This window comes from Nothoprocta perdicaria, unplaced genomic scaffold (genome assembly GCF_003342845.1).
Source record: "Nothoprocta perdicaria isolate Ctin4 unplaced genomic scaffold, notPer1 scaffold_229, whole genome shotgun sequence".
Lineage (NCBI taxonomy): Eukaryota > Metazoa > Chordata > Aves > Tinamiformes > Tinamidae > Nothoprocta > Nothoprocta perdicaria.
This window is the reverse complement of record NW_020455454.1, coordinates 917,189-940,133: the sequence shown is the minus strand read 5'-3', so window position 1 is coordinate 940,133 and position 22,945 is coordinate 917,189. Positions and strand designations below refer to the sequence as shown.

At 40.9% G+C, this 22,945-nt stretch overlaps 1 long non-coding RNA gene across 3 annotated transcripts; it reads left to right on the top strand.

Annotated features, from left to right (window-relative positions):
* Window positions 1-723: 723 nt before the first annotated feature.
* On the top strand, window positions 724-22,213 carry LOC112947300. 3 transcript variants are annotated; one of them, XR_003249387.1, is made up of 4 exons: window positions 724-797; window positions 20,326-20,445; window positions 21,164-21,333; window positions 21,921-22,213. It is a non-coding gene; the product is annotated as an uncharacterized LOC112947300 (long non-coding RNA). The 3 variants fall into 3 exon arrangements; XR_003249385.1 differs by having other exon boundaries at window positions 21,161-21,333; XR_003249386.1 differs by lacking the exon at window positions 21,921-22,213 and having other exon boundaries at window positions 21,161-21,736.
* The last annotated feature ends 732 nt before the right edge of the window (window positions 22,214-22,945 follow it).

Sequence of the window (22,945 nt, the reverse complement as noted above, 5' to 3'; positions counted from 1 at the left end):
TGCCATTACTTATGGTTATGTAAAGTAGGGATGAATATCTAAACCCTGGATCAAAAGCCTCTTACACATGAATGGTCCCATTAAGAGGGAAAGAAAACAAGGCTGAGCTGTGCCAGTGAGAGCATGGATCACTTCACATCTTGATTTGTGAAAGAGCTGAAGGTAAAGACAAACAGTGAAAATGTATGATGTTTCTCAAACACCCTGCTCATCAGTGGTGAAACAATCATGGCAAGAAAAMTACTCTTTTTGTGTATATTTCTGCGAAAACCGTGCATATAAAAATCTACTTAATGGCTGAAAAAAAGTTTGAAGGGTCAGGAAAAGTTTGAAGATGGCCTTAACGAAAAGGAAGGAAAAAAACTATTGTTTAATGGGAAGTGACTTAAGCCTTCTAAACAACATGTGGGCTGTATGCTCGTGCTGTATGTCAAAAGACCAAATGATCTGTTATGTGCCTCCTACTCCAGCTTGAGTGCTTTGGRTGAATGAAAAAGATGACTTAATTATTTGAAGGGGGAACCAGGCTGCTTCAAAAAAGCTTCCCCCCCTGCCTTCTCCCCCTTGAATGCCCCCACTGATTTGGAATCAAAACTGCTGTGCTTGCAAAGTGTCCTCTGCAAGCTTGCTGCATCAGGTGTGGGTTATTTACTTAATCTTAGAAAGGTGGCATAAGAGATAGACTGCCACAAAGGGCTGGCTCTTGTTCCTGGTAGGAATTGTGGAGTGATGGGATGTTTGTGCTGCTTACAGCTATTTCCTCTTTTCTTCACAAAGAAGGATTGCAAGCATAACTGGTAAGAGTGACTTAAACTCTTTGTAGCAAGAGTACATCTCTGGTCCAAGTGATGCATGTGTGGTTGATCTTACCATGAGCTGGGTAGTGGCACCTAGTGTGCTTTGTGGTAACTGCTGTATGTTTCTAGATGCAAAAAATATGCTGTTGATGCACTTTATGGTTTGGGGAAATGTGCACTTGAATRTTGCATGTGAAAGAGGAGATTTGATCTCAAATAGTTTATTAATGACACCATGAACAAAAATGCACATGGAAAGCAGTAGTTATTTTACAGTGCTAGTAGCCACAAGATGTAGGTGAGTCTTCCTAGTCTTGGTAAAAAGCAAGAAAGCCTGAAGATTTTTGGGTAGCTTTCAGTTTTCAATATGTGATTTTTTTTTTTTTAATTTTGTTTTGCTTTTCTCTTGGCTCTGTGACTGCCTCCTTCCTTGCTGTCTGCCTTTGCTCCTCAACATGAATGTTACCTCTTCATCCTCCTTGAGTTGGCATTGAAATGAAATTCCACCTGAAGCTGTCTTCTTTCCTTCTCTACTTGTAAGAGCTTCACCTCTTAGTTCTGACTGTGACTTTGGCTGCAAGGAGGCTGGAATTTTCATATGTCTGCAGTGAGGGCCAGAAAACATCCAGATAACTAGACTTTCCAATGTAGACCCTCTAATAACACTTATACASAGTAAAATTCTTCATTACAAATGAAGTTTTTAATTCTAAGCTTAGCTTGATAGAATGTAATTTAAAGCCATTTAGGATGGCTTAGCCTTCAGAGCGAACTCAAGATTGTTTAATTAGTCATGCAAGCCACTGAACACTACCCATAACACAAAACAACTAAAGTATTTATTAGTTTTTAGAGCTAAGTTAAGCCCTGCTTGTTCTAAATTTTCATCGTGCATTGTGTTGAGCCCATCTTATTTTTTTTAATCTTCCAATGCTCAGTAAATTTTATCTGTGAATAGCATAGTCCAAGTGTTGTGAGACACCACTAAAACCAAATTGAACTGTTTCTTGGTATGCATTAGAGGATGCATACAATGCTGGCAGTCCCAGGGCTGAGAGGGTTTTTTTTAAAGCTATCTTCAAAATAAAATAGTCTAGACTTTGTRATTTTATTTTTTGTTTCCTGAACCTTTTGAAATATGGCATGGTAGAACAGAATCCAACAAATGGCATTTTCTCAAAAATCTGAAATGCAGCAGTAGGTAGTCAAGACAATTGTCTCTACTGAAGGCTTTCATTAGGAAGGGGATGACATGGGAACATGATGACTTAAATKTGAACCTTTTCTGATGCAGCTGACACCAAGGAGAGCCATCAGTAATGGCTCTTCATGCAAAATCAAGATTTTGCATGATTAACAGGGTGTTAGAAGGGCTTCATCCTTCTGCCTCCATGTAGCCCTATGCTGTGGAAAAGCATGTAAGGTTTGAGCAGTGYTGGAAGTGTAATGGGTCATGTCATGCTGAGGCAGGCTTTAGATGGCATTCCTGGCTGTACCGAGCTGCCTATGGATTCTCTAAAGCAACAGGATCTGGGCTACAGTTTGTCTAGTTTGTCTTTTAAACTAGCTTTTGTGGAGAGAAACCCCTGCTTTATCAAATTTGTGGGAGAGGCTCTAGAGCCAAGACTTCATCCATGTGATGTGTTTTTTTTGTTTTTGTTTTGTTTGCTTTTTTTGTTTTTTTTTTTTTTTTTGAATGCCTTGAATCACCTGGCGAGAGGAAAACACAACTGTTTTGATATTCAAATATTCTGTAACTTTTGAATAAAGAGTGAAGGTTTTTGCTTTGACAACTATTTAGATTCTTTTCAATGCCTCATAGATCTCTCTTTGGTTGCAGCGTTCAGCTTTTTATGGGTGACTTTTTTTTTTCTTCCCCTCTCTAGATTCTGTTTACAGGGAATTGTTATGTTCACACTACTAGCAGTAACAAGAGAAAATATGGGAAGTCCTTTTTACTTGGGCTTGATTTTTTTTTCTTTTTTTTTTTTTTCTTGGAGGAAAAAAATCAACTTTGTTCAGGGAAAAAAGTTGAGTATGGCTTTATGGGTTTTATGCAGGTGTTTGGAAGCAGCTATTTCCCACCCCCTCTTGCCCCCCAGAAGAAGAAGAAAACAGTAACAGGGGAGACAACTGTTTTGGGTATTTTGCTTATTCCTTACTCACGTTGTTTTCTTCTCGTTGTTTTTTCCAGGTTTAAAAAACAAACAAAACCCTCTTATATTAGTCTATGAAAAGAAAAAAGACCATGAAAGGGCTACTCTAAAAGCGACTAATCTTATATAGAGAATAATTCAACTAGGTGTGTGCTCTACACAGCAGACTATTTCCAAATGCAATGTGACAGAAGCACCACGTGCACACATGAACAGGCATTTATTTGTCTTGTTGGGCTGCTTGTATGGGCTTGTTTCAATACAGACTTGGGTGCTGCAAAATGCTCAGGGGCAATTCTGATGTTGGGTGCATGTAGTGCATCCCTGTAGAGATACCTGAGGAAATGGAGACATGAATCGGTCCACTTGCATGGCATGGTAGTATGAGCATATTTGTACACATCTGCTCTGGAGTTGCTCTGACTCTTAGCCTCAACTCTAGGCAYAGAAAGCAATTTCCTCGTTTCCAAAATAGTCCTGGGGCTATGCCACAAGGTAGGGTTTTACAGGTGCTTTGTCAGCACCCTTAAGATTGAATGTGAGCATATTCATCTCTAGTAGGGTTCCCTGGGTTCTGTAGCAGAGTGGTGATGAACCTTGGCACTCTATTTATTTATTTATTTTTTTTTTAAGAGCCTTTGGGTTGTGAAGTAAGTACTGGTTAAAGCAAGGCCTTCCTAATAAGGTTGCGTTGGGCTCTGGCAGCCTGGAATATCAGCTCCTGGAGAAGCCTTTCTACAAGCACTCTGTTAGGACCATGTCTGTGACTTGACAGAACTTACTCAAACCTGTGCCATCTTATGGAAAGAGACGGATTTGACAAAGTGGAGTTTTCTGACAAAAGTATTTTTGGGAAAATGCTCCATTTCTATCATAAAACAAATAGCTACAATTCCTGAGCTACTGCTTGTCGTTTGATAAGACCCTACTATATAAGGGTAAAACACTTTAACACTATTGCTTGYTGATTTCCTGTCATGTGAAATGAAGTTTCTGTGGTGGATGAGAGAAACTCTTGCACATTACCACCCTTTAAGCTGCTCTGCCTTAAGGCTTTGGTAGTTTAACTTTATCCTCTTTCAAAGTTCTTTCTTTTTTTYYYYYYCCCTTTTTTTTTTTAAGTTTCAAAAAAAAAAAAAAAAAACCCACTTTCCAAATCTGCCCCCACTCCCTCAGGTGATGTTCTTCTGAAGTGTAAATGCTCAATTATGCAAAGATAAGAACATGAGAAACTTTGAAAGCAAAAAAAGGTTACTTTGATTAATGAGTAAAGCTGGGTTAATAATGGATTTCTAGTTTTGTGGCCAAACCAAAGAGGCAACGGGGGAGGGAGGATAATCTAATTGGATGTAGCACTCAAAGTATGAAGTAACATCAGGGACAGGAGAGAAACGCAGAAGGTTGGGAATCCTGTTTGTTTCTCGAGTCCTTCTCTCCCCCGGCTTTTTCTAGCTGTCTTGTGGCAAGAGGGAGTTGGTGATGATGCACAGGTACAAGGAGTGATGCCATCAYTCCTGGGACCAGAGCACTGGCATCACCACTTCTGGTTAGTGGGGGTGGAGAACAGAACAGCTTTTCCTCAGGAAACCTAACCATTTTTTAATTCTATTTATTTTTTGTTACCAAATGTCACGTGTATTGGTAGGATGAACTGTATGTGCATAGCTCCAGTCTGTGCTGCATCTTGCCCCCTGTAGATGCAAGAAGSGGGGTAGGAATTGTTTTGAAGAATGGAATTTAAAGAAAGAAAGATGTGAGGAAGAGTTAATAGTTTCCATTAACTGTTGTCTCTTCTGTGGCATCCACTACACTTTAAAAGGATGCATAGGTACTCCTGTGTATTCCTATATGAAAACAGATATGTGCTTAAAAAAAAAAAAAAGCTGTTAGATGAGTCTGGCAGGGAAGAAGACTTTGGAAATGAAAAGCAAATTGTCATTTGGAAATGAAAAGCAAAAGTAATTTTGTTAGAGCAAGTTTGTTTATGGAGTGTTTGTGGTTTAGAAAACACAAATCATGCATTCAACATGCAGGTATGAGATGCTTTCAAAGACTGGTATTTGTGCTAGCACCATTTATCACATTGTCTGCTTCACATTTGAGCAGCTTAAGCATGTGGTACAATACTAGGAAGCTAAGGTTGAAGAATGATCATTCCAGAACTGCCAAAAGAGAGAGAGAGAGGGGAAAAAAAAATCTAGCATTATGCGTCATGTTTTATTCTCACCACTTAGGTTTCTACTATTTACTGTGGTTTTGTTTCACATTCATTCTTCTGTCTTTCCATTTTTTTTCTCTTCATATTATCTATTTGATTGTCATAGCATGCAAGTCTTTCCTATTATTTCTGTCTTGCAACTATGTATATTACAGGACTGTCATACTGTTGTCCTATATAACTTTGTTGCTTGGTGTGTTTTGTCCCGTATATCTATATCTGGCTAGTTGTCATTCTCAAGTGAGATGCAGTTGTAGAACCACTATGATGATGCTTTTGAGTGAAATGTAGCTGCAAAGCATATGGCTCTTTATGGGCATCTAATAACTTATATTAACGGAGCATTTTAATCTATTTAATTAAAACAGACATATCTTAAGTTTCCTAAACTTTGTGAGGATAATTCAATCTTTTAAAGGCATTTGTCTTAAGGAGGCCCTAAAAAGACAGACACACTGTCTTTTKGTGTCCAGTTCAACAGCTGAAGCCTAAGGCCTTCAACTTAATGCACAAGCTGTTACAAACACTGCATCTTTTGAATCATACCTGCCACAGTCCCACTATCCTTCAGCGTACTTTATTCCATGACTTTTTAAAGTCTGAAAACCTCTAAGAGAAAAACAACTCTCTGGCATAATTTTAATTGACAATTTTTTTTTTTTTTTGTAAATGGGTTTCTTGAGGTGTGTTAGCTAATGACTCCTTTACGGGTGAAAGACCACGATTGTTATCGCTTTACTCTATTGCATATCAATGGAATGACACTCAAGTGCAGTTGATTTTGATTCCCAGACCCCAAGAAACAAAAGGGAGCTGCAACTTGTAGTAGCCTGTTGACTGCAGGGTACAGAGGATTCAGGGACTATTCTGCTTTAGAATTTCTCCTAGATGCTGTAGCAATAAAGACCAAAGGATTGAAACTGTCCTGGAGTGTGTGGAGAAGTTATGCCTTTCAGCATACTTTAAGTACTTCTGCAACTTTAGCCTTAAGTAATTCGCAACAGATTTTAGGCTCCAGTGGATCAGATACGTTAGACTGTTTAAATAACTACAATTTTGGAGTTTAATGTCTGAATAAATTTTACTCTGTACATTGGCATTACTTTTGAGAATCATTTTTTTAGCTGACTTTAGAGTCCTCCAGGCCTGGAGGTATTTGTTTCAGGGGTCTTGGTTTGGGCTTAGCTGAGTGCTGAGATCATTTGTTCTTTCTCTTCCAGTAACCAACCTGACCCTCTCTCCCTCAAAGCCCAGCACCGAAGAACATGATCTGTTCCATTAAATACAGTTTAGCTTTATTTGTTTGAACACTTCAGCAGTATTAAACCACTCATGTTGTACCTCAGACAGCTGTGCAGTGGGAGCTGTATTGCTGCAGAAAGGCCTACCTGGCAGGTGACTCCATGTTACAACTTGAAACCTGCTATTTATGTCTTGGTGAAACATGAATAATATATAGGTGTCAACACAGCTTCTTTAGATAAGCCACGGTACAGTTTTATGTAGTTTCACATAAAGAGCACTCAAAAGGAGGGGGACTATCTCTAATGGGCTTTTAATGCTTTACGTGGGAGGAACATAAATTCACAAAGGAGAAGTTTTGAAATGCTCAAAAATAATTGAACTGAAAGGCATGTGTTCAGCATTTAGAGAGCTTCCAATTGAAAAAAGTACAAACCCCTCCCATCAAGATTACTCTGTGCTTGGAGCTTCCTGGGAATTTGGAATAGCATGGTGCTTCTGGAAGCATCTTTTGGTGGCAGTGGAAAACTGGATTGTCAATGTCATATTGTAAGGGGCTTGTTTGACTGTGGTACAAGTGCAGTTTAGTAGTAACTATTTTCATATGTTCCTGTGATTTGAAGTAATGGATTGCCTTCTAACAGACAGAATCACTAAACAGTAATGCAATCAAAATATTCTGTTAACTTCCTAAACTTCAAGAAACTGTGGCTTGAATGAATAAAGAACTTTTGCAAAGCTTAAGTGGCACATAGCAATATACAATAAATTTGTTAAAGTGTAAAAAGGACAGTAAATGTACTGCTRTGGAGCATGATTCCCTTTCCTGGAGCAGGACACTTTCTTTGGAGGAGATGTAAAATTGAAACCTGGGCCTGCAATAATACTGGCATCAAAGGGAAGGCCTGGTCAGACTGAGGTCCACCTGTATTTTTATTGGTTAAGGCATTCTTCACCTTATCAACTTGCTGCTGCACTTCAGCAAGTGATTAGAGATAYATAGATTATGTATAATTTTGCAAAATCATACTGAGTTATGTGGTGCTATGTTTAGTATCTAAGTGGTTAGCTACAACTATAGAATGAATTAGGTGATAATCACTTGAAAGTACTGAGATGAAGTTTGCTTCATTTATGAGCAAGTGAATGTACTTCATCAGATTTGTAAACTGAATATTGTGTTGATATTGGGCCAGTGGAATTCAGCTGTAACTTTTTGGTCTATCTCATCCCGATAAAGTATTAATGTTCTGACACCTTTTTGTCACTTCTGATAATATATTGAAAATAGGGCTCACAGCAAGGCACGATGACAGAAACCAGTATTACCRCTTTGCTTTACTGTTCTCTTAGGCGCTGGACTCCATTTGTGACAACCTGAGTCCAAACGTAACTTTTAGCACCTACACTGAGAGCAAGGGCCAGGGCCTGGATTTGTCCATGAGCACTCATCAGACCCTGCAAGTCTGAGCCTTCCGTGGAAGCTTCTGAATGGAGCTGACAAAAGCTGGTTKCCGGGAGCTGAATCCTGAATCTGATCCAAATGCAGTAAATCAACSTCCAAAACTTCAGGTGAATGTGAATGGATTTCACTTACAGGAAAAGTTATTATTGATGCAAATGTGACCAGATCAAGGCCACTTTTACTTCTGACTAACAATGAACAGGAGAAATATGATAGACAAAACTTTTATAAAGTAAGTATTGAGCACTCTCACAGTGTAGAAGTATGGACCTTGGTGTACGTTAGGCAGAATTGTAATGGTTTTCTTTTTTGTTTGGTTGGTTTTGCTCTTGTTTTCCAGTGTCTGATTACATTTGACCCCAGGTATAGGCAAATTGACTGAAGTTTTACACCAACAGTGTAGTTTAGAGCATCCCTTTAGCAATATTGCAGTGTTGATCTGGAGCAGGGGCTGGGGTCAAATGGAGTTGGGCTGCAAGAAAACAGCAGCCTTCAGATTTGAGGCAAAGAGAGGGRCAACTGACCTAGAGAATTGTAAAAGCTGGTTCAGATAAGAAGCTCTTTCTCTGAGTCGTTTGCCTGAGAATTGCTTATCACCTGCATCATGTTCTGCTGCAACTGGTCTTCTTGCTGTGGGTTTCTCACCTTATTGGGGGACAATAGCAACAAGCTTGTGACAAGAGCAGGGTTTTCAGGTCCTTGCTGTCTTGTGCCACTGTATACCCCTTAGCTAGGATATGACAGTGCATGGGGCAGTGGGGTTTGAGTGTCAATGTGAGTAGGGTGAGGCTGACTGGGTACATCTGAGATTCAGGGCTCTTTACTGTCTGAACAGTCTCTAACATCTGAGGAAACCTGGAGCTCAAACAAGTGGATGGTTCCACCTAAAAACAATAGTAGGAGTAACAAAGGGCTATGGAGGAAGAAATGCAGTTGAGTTGAAGGAAGGATGTGAAGCTAGGGTGGGAAGAGCATTGAAATGTCAGGCTGCAGAGTGGTATGTGTGTTGGTAGGATGGTCAGGGATGAAGAGTCCAAGAAATACTGCTAAACTCAGTATTTCAGGGTTGCATATGTAATCTTTGTGTGTGTGTGAGGTATCCACTTGCACAGCACTAGTTATCACACACTGAAATTTGCCATTCCAATTTATAGGCCTAGTTTCTCTATATCATGTAGGTCCTTAGTAAAACCAGCGCTTGGGAATTGCTGGGCTTCCATATGACCTAGGAGAACTGTTAAATTTTAATTTGACCTGGGATTAATAACTAAATAAAAAAAAAAAAAAAAAAAGCCAAGTCTTTTCAATATAATTGTTGTGTTTTAGAGGACTGACTGAAGCAAAGCATTATTGAATTAGCTTCATGGAAATGGACTTGAAAAAATGTGTTCTTTATGAAAACACTGTCATGCTTTGGCAAAGGCTGCACTAAGGTATGCTGTAAACTGCGCAGCACTTCAGGAAAAAAAAAATGCACAAGTAAATGTTTCCTTAGCTCTAACAATGGTTGAGGCCATCTTTGGTTGTCACATCTCCTGTTCGTATATTACTTTTTTGTTCCCAGCATACAGCACCTAGAGGAAAGAAATTTTTACTTTGCATTTGACAGTCTGCATTTTGCCGTTTTCCAATTTAAGTTTTTTCCTCATGTTGTGAGAAATTTTGGAAATTAAGCTAAAACTGTTGTTTGGATATGTAATGAAAACTTCAGCTCTGCAAATTTCTTGTTGATATCACTTTATTCTTTAGGCACCAGTTCACACTTCAACTGAAATCTTTACTTGGAGGCTTTGACTTGTGTGCTTTCTAACCCAGCTTTAGATGAAAGTATTTATTTTCAGTTGAGGCTACAGAATGGTTTACTTACTACAGGAGAAGCAATTTAAGAAAAAATATAATTATTGAAAACAAGCTAAGCAAATATGACAGCTGCAAATGCTGCCTTCTTTCTTCCAAAGTAGCTGAAATTAATGCTTAAAAATTAATGTTAAAAGTTAGTCACTTGATATACACCATATGCTTGCTGTCTTTGTAGTCAGTCTTATTGGCTCAGCCTCTCTTTACCTTCAAAACAGGCTGTGATCAAAACAGCACTAGAGCTTGTGAAAATTGTGAGAGAACTTTTCTCTAGTTTTGGGTATGCATTGCACTGATTTTTTTTTTTTTTTTTTGAATCATCTAATAAATCACAGGTAGATGTTAGCAGTGGAACTTCTGAATTATCACATTCATGATGGTACAAAAATGGCAATGCTAGAGAGTGAATGCTAGAGAGTTGCTAGAGATTCTGCAAATAAGAGCTGTTTCATCTTACATGAGGTGGACAGGAGAAGACAGGAAACTAAAGTCTTGAACTAGAAGTTAAGAATACCTGAGCAATATCCTTTTAAGATAAGGCAGGTTTATTATAGCTGAATCTATATGCCCCAGAAAAATTGCACTTAAGTATGGGTACATACTGTTACACCTGTCTTGGTCTTCATGTGGTTCTTTTCCAAATTTACTTGCATTTTAAAATATATTCAACTACTTATTTAGTCCATGTGAGATTTAAAACTTTGGATAGTACACCAGGCTTTGCATAAGAAGGGCAACGTGTTCTCCTGGCCAAAGCAGCCGTGGTGCTTTGCACTGGGAATAGGGAAGAGGAGAGGCTGGCTTGCGTGCTGCGTAGGTGCTCCCTGAGCATGTACTTACTTAACCTTCCCAAAAAATCAGGCCCTGACAGCTCCAAAGAAACTTGGCTGGTAGGATTGCACGTATGCCACTTGAATCCATGTCTTGGAGCTGGCAGCCCCAGTAGGGCAATTATGCTCCCAGGAGATGGGTGGAAAGAGCGTGGCAATGAATCCTCACTGCAGACGCCTCACCGCAGCACCTAGTGCCAGGTTTACAGAGATGTTCTGCTTCTTCCAGTGCAAGTAGGTGCCTAAGAGGGATTTCAAACTTGCCTTGGAGACAGACATTCGGCTCTGACTTCAATGAGGACTGGATACCTCACATAGGTGCTCTGAAAGAGATGTCTGACATTTTAGAATGTCTGAACAGCTTTGAAATCCTCATCCTTCCTCTTTTAATCTTTAGCTTCTAAGTGTTTCTATGGTCTGGCAACTTTTCTCATTCTAAATATATTCTATTTTTGTTAAACAGCAGCTTTCTTGTGCTTGTTTTAGGTATATACATATTAAAGATTATGACATCATTCTTTTTATCATTAGTCATAAGCATGATAAAGTTCTGTTTAGATTTCTTTGCAGTTTGTCTCTTCCATAAATACTAGGAAACCCATCAAAATGGATGGGACTATGGTGATTTCATTTACTTTTATGCTGCCCTGGTGTGAACACCTCCATCTCACAAGCACTTTTGCTTCTGTTTGTTCCCAAAGAGCTTCTTAGCTCTTAAATTACCTATTTACCCTGCTTTTGGGCCTAGCTTTAAAGAGAAAGCTTCATCTGCCTCACTTGCTCATCTTTGGTTTGCTGCTTCTCTCACCCGTTTCCCAGTGGTCTTCTCATCCAAGTGTTTTTCAGTGGCATATTTGGCTTCCCAGTTCTATTGATTTCAACTACTGTAAAGCATGAATGTAATTTTCCCAAAACAAGATGGACTCTGCTTTATGGTGGTGTTGGAACACGTTTTACTTTGAAAATGTTGCTCCTATTCCTTTGGAGATATCTCTTCAGTGTTGAAATTGTTTTTAGAAGGAAAACAGATTTTTTTCCTAATCTTTCCCTTTGAAAAAAATGTTATTTTATCCTAGATACTAAAAATATTTATGTGGAGAAACTTTAAGTTAAGAAATTAAGTTTTATTATATGAAGATCCTGAGTTCTGGCCGAACATCTTTGTTCCTCTTTTGAGGGGAAGGGGAAATAAAAAAGGAAATCTCTAGAAATTTGATGAGAATGTCTATTGTCAAAATATCTTGCCATTGTACAGTATAGAAATAGTTACCTACTTCTGGGCGTTCCCAGATGYCATGCAGGGCTGCTTGCCTTTCCCTCGTGGCATGTGTAGAGATGCAATGAGGGCACCTGGCAGCGATGTGATGGCATGACAGGATGGTGGCCAACTCTGCTGGCTTTCCCTTTCCCTTCTCCATAAGGGAGAATGCTTCTATCCTGAAAGTGGGTCTTGAAAGAAACCTCATTATGGCTCATTCCATGTGCAGAGAAGCAGTGTGCTGCTCTGGATTCCTTCTTGCTTCCTCAGTGTTTTATACCCCCACTATTTAAAAACCTTAGATACTCTTTTTACACCTTGTCTTTTGGTCACACTTTAAGGAGTCTTGCGGATATTTCATGGCAACATACTCCACAGGCCAATAATGTGCAACTTTGCAAGGGATGGGGGAAGACTGGTGTACATGTTTCTCTTATCTATTGTATTTACAATAGGTACTTTCAGTTGAAATTTTCAAAGGCCCTTGCAGGAGACTGTGCTATCTCTGTTCCTCTTCATTCTGTGTTTAGGACTTCTTAAAGAAGAAATTCTCTATTCAGTGTAAAAATGATCTAAATTAATGTTAAAAAAAAAAAAAAGAGAGAGAGAGAAAATACACTCAGGAATTAGAAATAACCTTAAAGTAAACATGGCTGTCAGACTTAGGGAGGAGACTCAGACTCATGTTTAAATGAATCACTATAGCACCTGGAGCACTGTAGAAGTATAGGGTTGAATGTAAGCAAAGTTAAACGAAGTTACACCAGAAGGTAGATTCTCATGCTGGCAAGCTGCCTAGAACTTTTGAGGGAAATTGAGGAATAGCCTAAGGCCCCAAATGTTGTGGCTTTCAAGGTTTGCTTCTGTCTTATACTGCTTGTTTGTCTTTATTTTGTTTTTAAATAATGCTTTCAAGTAAAGCTTCTATTTGGGACTAGTACTTCTGGAAAGGTTTACTCAGCCATGAGGTTTGTTTATTCATCTCAGAGTGGCTTTCTAGCTTTTTTTTTTTGTTGTTGTTGTTAAATCCCGTGGATTCACAGATAATCCTTGTCTAGTCATCTTTGTCACATCCTTAAACACCTTTTTTTTTCCTTTCCAGTGCTACGTAGCCCCAAATCCTTTTAGCTTCATGTGGTTGCAAAGAGATTTGTGTCCTCCCATGCTGGAGACAGAGGACAGAGAGAGCAGGTCAGGGACAAAACCTGGTAAAGCCAAGGRCAGACCTAAATTTTCTAACTCTACTAAGTGCCTTTAGCATTGATGTGCTTTGATTTTTGCTTTGATGTGAGGCAGGAACGGATGTGGCTGATCTTGTGATGGGAAGGCTGCTCAGTTATGTTGATAGTCTCTATGTAGGGCAAAATGTGCTAGGTTGGAATTCTTAGCAATAAAAGGTTTCAGGAGTTTCATAATCAGGTTCTCAAAAGGTGATTAACACCCAGTTTGGGGAGGACATGCTGAGCAATAAAGTATATATTAGCATGCCTTATCTGAATGTGTGAAAATACCCTTTTGTATATGTGATTTCTCCTCCTTTCCCACATTTGGGGGGGGGGGGGGAAGAAAGGGGTGTGAAATTTGGAGCACGTTCCAGGAAAAACAGTTGGCTCCTTTTACCTTAAGGCATAACAGGTTTGGCCCGTTGCCATGTTTAGGACACTTCATTCACATTTGCAAAGCTAGGCCAAGGCTACAAAAGGAGGAGGGTGAGGGGCAGGAGGAATAAGAAGGAAGGATGGTGCAGAGGGTGGTGGAGCAAGCAAGCCACAAACCTGCAAGCAGCATCCGTGCCCATGACTTGTTCTGCAGAGCTAGGAGTGCTGCTTGCAGGCTTCCCTGCCACATTGGGTGTGCAGGCATTTTGAAGCAGGCAGGTTTGGGCGTGCAGGGAAGCTTCTTCCACTGTTTATGATCGGAACCGCTTGCAAAGAAAAGCTGTCATTTTTTCCCAGGGCATGTAGAACCTGTTTCGCCGGTCCGCCGCGCTGCGGAGCCGAGGCCTGTCATGAACGGGGCCCGTGACGTAGCTGCGTGTTTGTGCTTTTGATTTGCGCCGAGGGTGTGGGCGAGGAGCTCGGCTACGCACGGTCTGTGGAGCCTCTTCCCCGAGGGCTGGCACCGCACGGCGTTGCGGGGTTATTGGTCACCGGCCCATCAGGGTTTCTGGCTATGGAGATGGAGCTCTTGACTAAGAACCATTTCCTAAAGGCAGCTTTTTATTTCATTGCTGTTTATGTTGTGGGCATATTCTGTTTCCTCTTGGGAACTTTAATGCCCCTGCCTCTTAAGCATACTTAGGCTGGTGTTGCCAGCTTTCCTGATTTTTATCACATCCAAAGTACAACCTGCAAGGGTCTCAGGGCCACCTTAAACTTCCAAAACATTTGCTTGCAAATGTTTTCTACATAACTATTCACCCTCAGAAAGGATTTGTAAGTCCAGGAATTCAAKAGAGTGCCATAAAACCAAAGATCACCATGAGATAGAGGCTTTAGTACCACTAAACCTGAAAGAGGCTCAGTTCTTCAGTACCACTGGCCGCACAACCTGTTGGAGATGCTGTTTCTTCTGTCTGCTGCCACTCCTGTCCTCCTCTCAGTCCCTGCTGGCAAACCTGGTGTCCTAGCAAAACCAGGAGGAATTAATAGGGACAGACTCAACCCTGAAACTGAAGAGGTGGCAGAAACCACCTTCAATTCAGGCCATAGACAACATGTTTGTGTGTTGCACTCTGTCAAAAGCGCTCATCCTATTAATGAAAACTGCTCAGGATTTTTAGGATAATTAAAAAACATGTAAAAATTTTGAACAATTGAGTTGTTAGGGGAGGGAGGTAAAAAAGAAATAGAGGTGTTTTTGGAGTTGCTGGAAACAGTCCAACTTTGGGACAAAAGCTGGAATGCTGTGCCTTTCACTTGAGTTTGCTCTTTTCTGGCTGGAAAATTTGAACACGTCAAAATGTTTAATTTTGACATTCTTATGACATGATATGAATCTGCACTGCAAGCAGTGAGCTGTGTACTTCCCAGCCCTGCAGAGAAAATGGCTGTTTCATTGATATTCACTAAAAAAGGCAAAATSTGACAACTTGATTCTGTAAGTGTTTATGTACGTGTGAAAAGTGGAGAGCACAGTGCTCATGCAAGTACAATTACACAAATGCATATCTGCAGGTTTGCATCCTTTATCCCAGAGCTAAATAATTAATAGTGTAGTCTGATTGTTTTGCCACTTTCATGCAGCTCTGTATTTAAAACTGGAAAGTACTGGAAGGGAACAGCTTGAGAGGCATATGTAGGTTTATTCCCTTTCGCTACCTCTGTGCTCATCAGACATATTTCTACTAGTCAATTGGACTTTGCCTGAGAAGGATGGCAGGAAGTAGAGTAAAATCAAAGGGCAAAAACTGAGCTTTTTTGACATGTAAACACTTCACTGAAAATATGTAGTGCATGCACTAAAATCCTAATATCCTGTCCTATATGTGTAGATTGCTTTAAAATGCTAGAATGTGTGAAACCATTTATTTCTATGGAAATGTATTTCTTCCAAGTAAGCAGGCTTCCCAAGATTTTGCAGTCCTCCTCCAAAGCTATTTTTGCCTTATGTGATGCCTAAGGTCTGTGGGACGTAACTCTGTGGCCAAAGTACTGTGCTTGAACACACCGTGGCTCTGACTCTTTGGGGTGAGGATGAGTGGTGCTGCGTAAGGGCAAGTGAGCTTGGCATGACTGCAAAGCATTCCAGCCAGTGTGGCCCAGGGAACTGTGCAAGAACCTCTTGCATGAGCTGCGCTTAGTTCCTGTTGTTGTTAATGTGGTCTGAACTGCAGCATGAATGGGGCCTGGAGCAACATGTTAGCAACTGGAATAGCCCTAAGGTCTTGCAGAGATGTATTTGCAATGTTGGTTTGCAGAGATTTTGCTATTCTTATCCACGCTAACAAAAAAAAATAAATAAAAAGAGGGGGGGGAAATTGTTGTGGTGGGCAGCTGGGTGCCTGTGGAAGGGATCCTGGTGCTCCCACCTCCCAGCTGTGCTGCCTCTGGTGGGCAGGAATGAACTTCCTCCGGCGCTGTGAACTCTCATCTCCCTCATACATCCCTGTGGAGCTGTGGAAAACATCGGCTGGCCAGGTGCTTTAAAACATAAATATTTAATTGCTACTTGGTGCAGGCCGGTAGGGGAGGCTGGAAGAAGTTCACCATATTCTTATCATTTTTGCCCGTGGGCGAAGGTCCGGTGCATCTTTCATGAGAGAGATAATTAGGAGGCGGCGGTGCATGTTGTCGCACACGTGAACGCCRACCCGGCTGCTCCCGGCACCGGCGGGGCTGGCGCCGCGTGCAGAATTACATTTCCTTCTGGGATGCAGCAGCAGGAAGGGCTGTGGGACTTGAAGCAGGGGTGTCTCTGTTAAAAATCCTGCATTTTACGCTGCCCGGCGTTGCGGGGGGAAAATGGCAGGTGCTGCCAAAGCGCGTTCTGGCTCCGTGACCTGCTTGGAGCATCTGAGCTCCCTCTGCAGCCCTAGAGCCCTTTCCCTTAGGGCACCTGAGTGGAGGTGATGATATAATTTGCAGTCGGATAAGGATGTGCCTATTTATTTACACAGGAGGCTGGAGGTGGAGGAGGAGGGCGTTGTGCAGGAAATGTGTAGTGTGGTTTGGGGAAATGTGTTCCCTCAGTACTTTAATTGGCCTTTTCACTGCGGCTCAATTTTTAGCTTTTGCAGAGGGATTCCATATGAATGGGCACTTTTCCCCCCTTTTTTCCTCCCCCCCCCCTTTTTTTTTGTTGTCTCTCCTTGTAGGGGACAGGATGGTGGGAGAGCTAAGGAGGCCTTAGCAGTATCCACAGGACTCCGGGTCATCAAAGCCAAAGGAAGGGCAGCTGTGTCAGGAAGCTTGGAGCTAAGCTGTGAGGAAATAAAGCTTGGAGAAGGGTGAAGCGGGTAAAAGCTGAGACACAGAAAGCGAATCMGGGAAAACAATAGAATGTAAGAATGTCTTTGAGCCATCTTCATCTTTGTTTAAATGCACGTGTTTTAAAGGTTTTTTTTTAATTGTGTCTAAGTACTAGGTAAACACCTACCTCTACCTTGAGAAATCGATAAAATTGCAGCAAAAGCGGACTTTTTATATATGTATATTTATACATATATAAATATATATAAATAAAAACTTCTGCGTGTATTTTTGTGTGTGTGTGCCTTTTATTCCATTCAAAAGGCAAGCCTGTGAGGATGAGAGAAAGCGGAGGCTACTGTCTCTTTATGAATACTAATAAGGAAATCAAGGGGGACAATGGCACTTCAAGTTTCATCTTTCCATTTCCTAGAGGCGCAAACTCTGCAAGTTGTCACCTTGGTGTATTCAGTGCCTCTTGAAGCACTAGACTCCTCCAGAGAGAATGTCAGCCCCAGCCCTGGGCAGTTTTGACAAACAGAGTATATATTGATACATGATAAAGTATGCTAGAAATCACCCCAGCGCTAAAGGCTACTATAGTTTTAATATCATCATTTGAATTAACAAGCATTCTGTGGAGAAATAATGAGCTTTCATTATTCAGAACATCATCCTTACCCCGGGAACTCAGAAACCATTAGCTCTTGAGAACTTAATGAAAAGATGATAAAGAATGTTTTAGATAAAAGTTTGAACGGGCGCACTTGGTAACTAAGGTAAAATATTAATGTTTTGCCAAGTGATGAATGAGTGTTGCTTAAACCTGCGCTTTTCCGAGGAGGTGGAGAGCTGCGCAGGTGTTTCTGAAGGATAGCACCTGYGTGCGGGCCATGGGAGCCGCCGTTCCCACAGCACTGGGAATGGCAGAGGGTGGATGGTGAGGAGAGGCTGAGAGAAAAGGGACCTGCGGAGCAGAGCTGGGAAAAGATGGAGAGGGGAAGCCTTGGAGGGCACTCGGCTACACAGGTTGACTTGTGTTTTCCCAGCGTGGGGCCAAAGATGAAATCTGAATGCTTTTTCCCCTCTTTCTGTGATTCCCAGGGTTTTAAATGGTTCTGGATGTGACAGCCAGGAGAAAGTGGGAAGGTTTGAAAAAGAAAGGAACGGGCGGGGGGGGGGAATATACATATATATTGCTTTCTGAAGTGGCCAATTTGAAGTTTAGTTTGGGCTGGTTTGAAGCATTTAGGCCAAGTGTGGTTGCCACTTTCTGAAATTCCATATGGGTGGCTTGCTGCACATCTGCAATAAAACCCCCTGTGCAATAAACGAAGGAAAAAAATATATAAAAGTTTAAATTTTATTGGGTGTAAAGCTCTTAAAGAACTGCTGCTTACAAAGAGTATAAAGATCGCTGAGCGTGTGCACCTCTACTAAAATGTGCTAGTCCTGCTGTTTTCTTCCTTTACCCATAGCAATTTGCCTGCTCTCCACTCTTTAATCCATGTGCTCTGAGCAGGATGGAGCAGGTAGTTGGTCCTGGGTGCAGGTGGTTGGGCTGTGCAGGGACTCTACGGAGTGACGGTGCCGTCGAGGGTTTGTTTTCCGTGACAAACGTGAGCAGGGGGAGGAGGAGAAGGAAAACAAATGGGAATAAACAACCGCATAAACAGTCTTAAGTCACAGCGTTTGCTGCTAACAGATGCATTTAGGTAAATGCTGTTACCTCAAGAGGTGTTATCTTCTGGGGATCCTTATCATAATTTTGTTTTAAATCTGAACAGCTGTTGTTTAACTACCACAGACCACAATTTATCTACAGCTTGAGGCCATAAAGGTACCTTTATTACACTCTTTCTTTTTTTTTTTCCATTTGATTTAATTTCAGTGTGTCTGACACCAAAATGCTATATGCAATTTGCATATAACAATATGCACTATTGCCGGTTCCATACACAGCTAAATGGGGAAATTGGAGCAGAATGGTAAATGGAGAAAGCTTGCAATGACAAATAAAGAGGAAGATGAGCTCCTATGTTTCATTTACATGTAAAATATTCTGACAATAGTTGTTTCTCCAAGAACAAAGAGCTGGTTTTTCTAGGGTGACTGGTTTATGATGGCTGCAAGAGAGAAAAAAAAAAAAAAAAGGATTTCTTTTTGGCACTGGAACAGAAGCATGCTTATCTGAATTGAGCCCTGGGGCTTGCCATATAAATGGAATAAAACTTAAGTCTTACTTAAGAAACCAACAAATATGGAAGCACCAACCATATCCAAAAGTAGCAGCCACGGCATGTAAGTATCGAAAATCACCTCTCTGCAGGCAAAGCCCTGTCTAAAGCTAAAGCCCTGGAAAGAAGAGATTGTAGCATAGTGTAGATTTGCTTTGAGGCACTTGGTCTTTTGACGTGGATCTCTGAAGTTTATTACGGGACACAGGAAGGAGAGTTTTGCAGGTGTTTTATAGCATGGTGTGTGCATGGGAAGTTGTGGTAGTTATAGGGGATCTTTGTAACCTTTGGGTCTCCTGGCTGATGATCCAGGTGGTGAATCCTTGTGTGCTGCCTCCTGGTCTGCAAAGGAATCTCTGTTTATAGACTTGAGTTTCTTACTGTTCCTCTTCCAAAAAAAAAAAAAAAAAAAAAAAAAAAAACTGCACTGCTGGCTTTCCCTTATCCTTGGGGAAACATGAGGCCTTTGCCTTTAGAGCTGTCAATCTAGYAGCTTTTGCTAGCACAAAAATTGTAATAATAAATCTCCCCATCTTTAACTTCGAGTAAGAATTTGAGTTTGGATAGCCTGTACTACTTAACTCCAATCTCTGGAGCTTTGCCTCATGTTAGTATTTTGTTCAGTATAAATAAGAGTAATTTTATATATATATATATATATATATATAACAACTTGATGACAGAAAATATTTCTCATCACCTTTACTCTCCTGTCTTCCTCTGTCATAGCTGGGAATGTGAAGGCTCTATGTGTCTCTGGGATTTGAGAGTGAGACTTTTTTTTAACTGTTTTTTTAACTGTTTGTTTTCCTGTGTGCAGAATACATTAATCTGTTGGCACTTATTTAGAAAGAAAAAAAAAAAGGAAAAAAAGTACCTCAGCTTCTAATTGACCCTTCATACTCTAACATCCATTAAGCAAGATGAGACTTCTCAGCTTAGCTGTTCAAGGACAGTGTGGAGAAAACCACCTGGTGGTGGGGGAAGTGGTCCAGGAGGGATGACCACTTAATTACCCCTCCACGCAACACTCGGGTGCTCAAGCAACATTCATCTTCCTGACACAGAATGGTTAAAATGAGCACAGGTAGAGTGAGCATGGGACACTGTGATCCTGCAATGCCAGAGCTTCATGCTGGTTTCCTTTCAGATGATTCCCCCTGAAATCTGGCTCAGTTGATTTAATCTCTGTTTAATTTTCCCAGCTGGGGAAGCTGGAAAGAACAGAGAATTTTCCSTCTTCCTAGACAGATAACAGAAAGTGTTAGCAAAGTGATGCTTTAACATCCTGATGGGCAGTCAGCATACAATATTTGTGTTCTCTTAAATATTAAAAAGAGCTTCATGTGTTGCAGATGAATAGCAGTGGAATCTACTGAAGTATGTGCAGGTAGCAGTGGCTAATATCTCTTCTACAATATTACTCCTGGAAGTACAACTCCTCAAAGAATACTGTCTAGGATTACAGGACAAGAGTAAGTCAACAGTTAATTGGCTGTTCTGTAATTACTTCTAGATGTATAATGTGCTGTACTTATAGGACTTGTAGAAGAGGTGTATGAATTTCACAGTGATCTCCAGGTACTTTATCAGATGTGGAGAATTTGGTAGTGTCTGTGGACTTTGGAGTTAATAGTGTTGCTATAATTTATTCCTGTTCTGCTGTTTTAAAATAGCATGAATTTTCTCTCTTCTTGTGCGTATGTGTGGAGGGGGGTGGGTGGGTATCAAGTCTTTTTTTTGAACCTCTCCTAGTTGAGAGGMAGAAAAATAGTACAAATGTCCTTTTAAGGTTCTGTGTTTTTGTTGTTATTTTTTTTTGTCAGTGTGGACGTCTTTTTCCATGTGCTTAATTGCAGTGCCTTACAGTTGTGGGTGTTTGTGTCAGCGGTACGTAAGGTGCTATCGTACTGCAGCATGGTGGGTCACAAGCCTGACAAGTGCATGGAAAAGCACGTGTACTTTGAGGCAGATGTGTACTTTGAAAATATGCTGCCTGATTTTCCTCACCTTTAMCCCCCAGAGCGTGTAACCAATAATCCTATAAACTCAGTGAAATTACTATCGTGACCATACTGCCTAAAGATCTCAAATGCCAAAGAGCTGAGCAGATGGGAATATGGATGAGATTTCTAGAAATTGGTCCAAGCAGTAGTAAATTCTTGACCTGGCTATGTCTCATGGTTTCAGCAGCTCGGAGAGCTGTGGCTCCTTGGACGTCATCCAAGCCTCTGAAGTCAACCATCATCTTTCCCATACAGCTGTGAAAAGGTTCTGCAATTTGGTGGCACAACAGGGACATTTCAGAGCTGCTGAATGCAGAATTGGGAAATGAACTCGGAGGGATTTGTGTGTGGACGAGAGTATGTATGTACTCCAATCATCTTGCTTATGCTATAGGGATCCAGAGGTTGTTGTAAAGCTTTATAATATGGACTTTGCAATCCTAAAAATGTTATTAGTATTTTATTAATATGGAAATAATGTCAAAGGTAAATGTCAAGGGGCTATAAAATTACCTTTATCTCCTGTACGTTTATCAGTTGATAAATGGAAAGAAGCTGCTGCCAAAATAACTGTGAATGAATAATTTATAAATGACTGATGCATCGTGTATATTGTTTCAGGCAGCAAACAGTAGGACATCAATAATCAAAAGAAGTTGGATTAATTTAGCAGTATTTTGCAGTTAATATTTTTATCTAAATGCTGCAGTCTGGACCGTTGTCATGAGGAAATCCATCTCTGTCATTAGGGACTGATCCAAAGATCACTAAAATCTATAGAAGTCAGCTGTTGACTTCAGTTGTCTTTGAATCAAACTTGATAATATGCACATATAGCTTTTTTTTTTTCTGCTTTCAGTTTTCTGAATTTGAATTTCTTTAACACAGTATTTCATAGTGTGGAGTTTGGCTCAGATATTTCCTCCTTCCCTGTGTTCCCGTAGGCTGAACATCACAAGCTGGAAATTCAAGAAACTTTATGGAACATGGACGAGGGGAAAGGTGACTAGGAAATCTGCTGTATCTGCTCTCATTTTTCAGACATTTTTGTTTCTGATTCACACAAAGGAAACTGATTTTCTACAAATTAAATTTTGGTGCAGGGCAGATTTCTTTTCTGGAATGTATTTTCCACATTCCTGCCCCCCAAACAGAAAACATTTTACRTATTTTTCAGCCCTGCCCATTCTGGCCAAGATTAAATACTGAAGAACTGAACTAGATTCATTCTTATTTTTTTCCATGTGACGTAAATACGGCCCGTTTTGCCCATCACATGACAGAGCTGCCAGAGATTGCCTCAAGGTAGTTTATGGCTTTAAGGAAAGGTCATCTTAGGGGGGAGAGAGAAACAGGGAGGTAGGGGGAGGGCACAATGCATATAAATACTTTTAAAAAGAAGCTATTAAATGTTCATCCCGCTGAACGCCTGTGAAAAAATGACACTTTATCTAAGGGAAAGAAATAAAACCACCACTAATAATAATGATGAAATCTCTTCCTCCCTGATGGCAGAACTGCACCTTACAAAAAAAAAGGGGTGCAAAGCAAAATCCTCTGTTTTCAGCTTCATGCCTACCTGACCTAGATATCTGGTTAGTAGCTCCCTGCTGCAGAAAATGCCCCACTGCACAACTTCTATCCCACCGTCTGCTAATAAGAGCACTGCTCGCATAGTGCTGCATCCATCCCAGCAGTGTAATTGGTCTGTCTCTCCCAGCTAGTCCCCTCTCCTCCTGCAGGCCTGCGGTGCAAGGAGAAATCCCAGACCTCCCAAGGGCTGGGGGGCTCCAAAACTGCGCTATGTTATCAACAGCTACATGGTTAGCTAACTGCTGTGACTAAATGGAGATTGGGAAGCACTGCGGGCGAGGGATGAGAAGTGATGCCCTCCCCTAGCACAAAGCTGATATGCAGAATTGGCCAAAACAACGAAACTTCACAGACAGCGCGGCAGAAGGCATTGGCT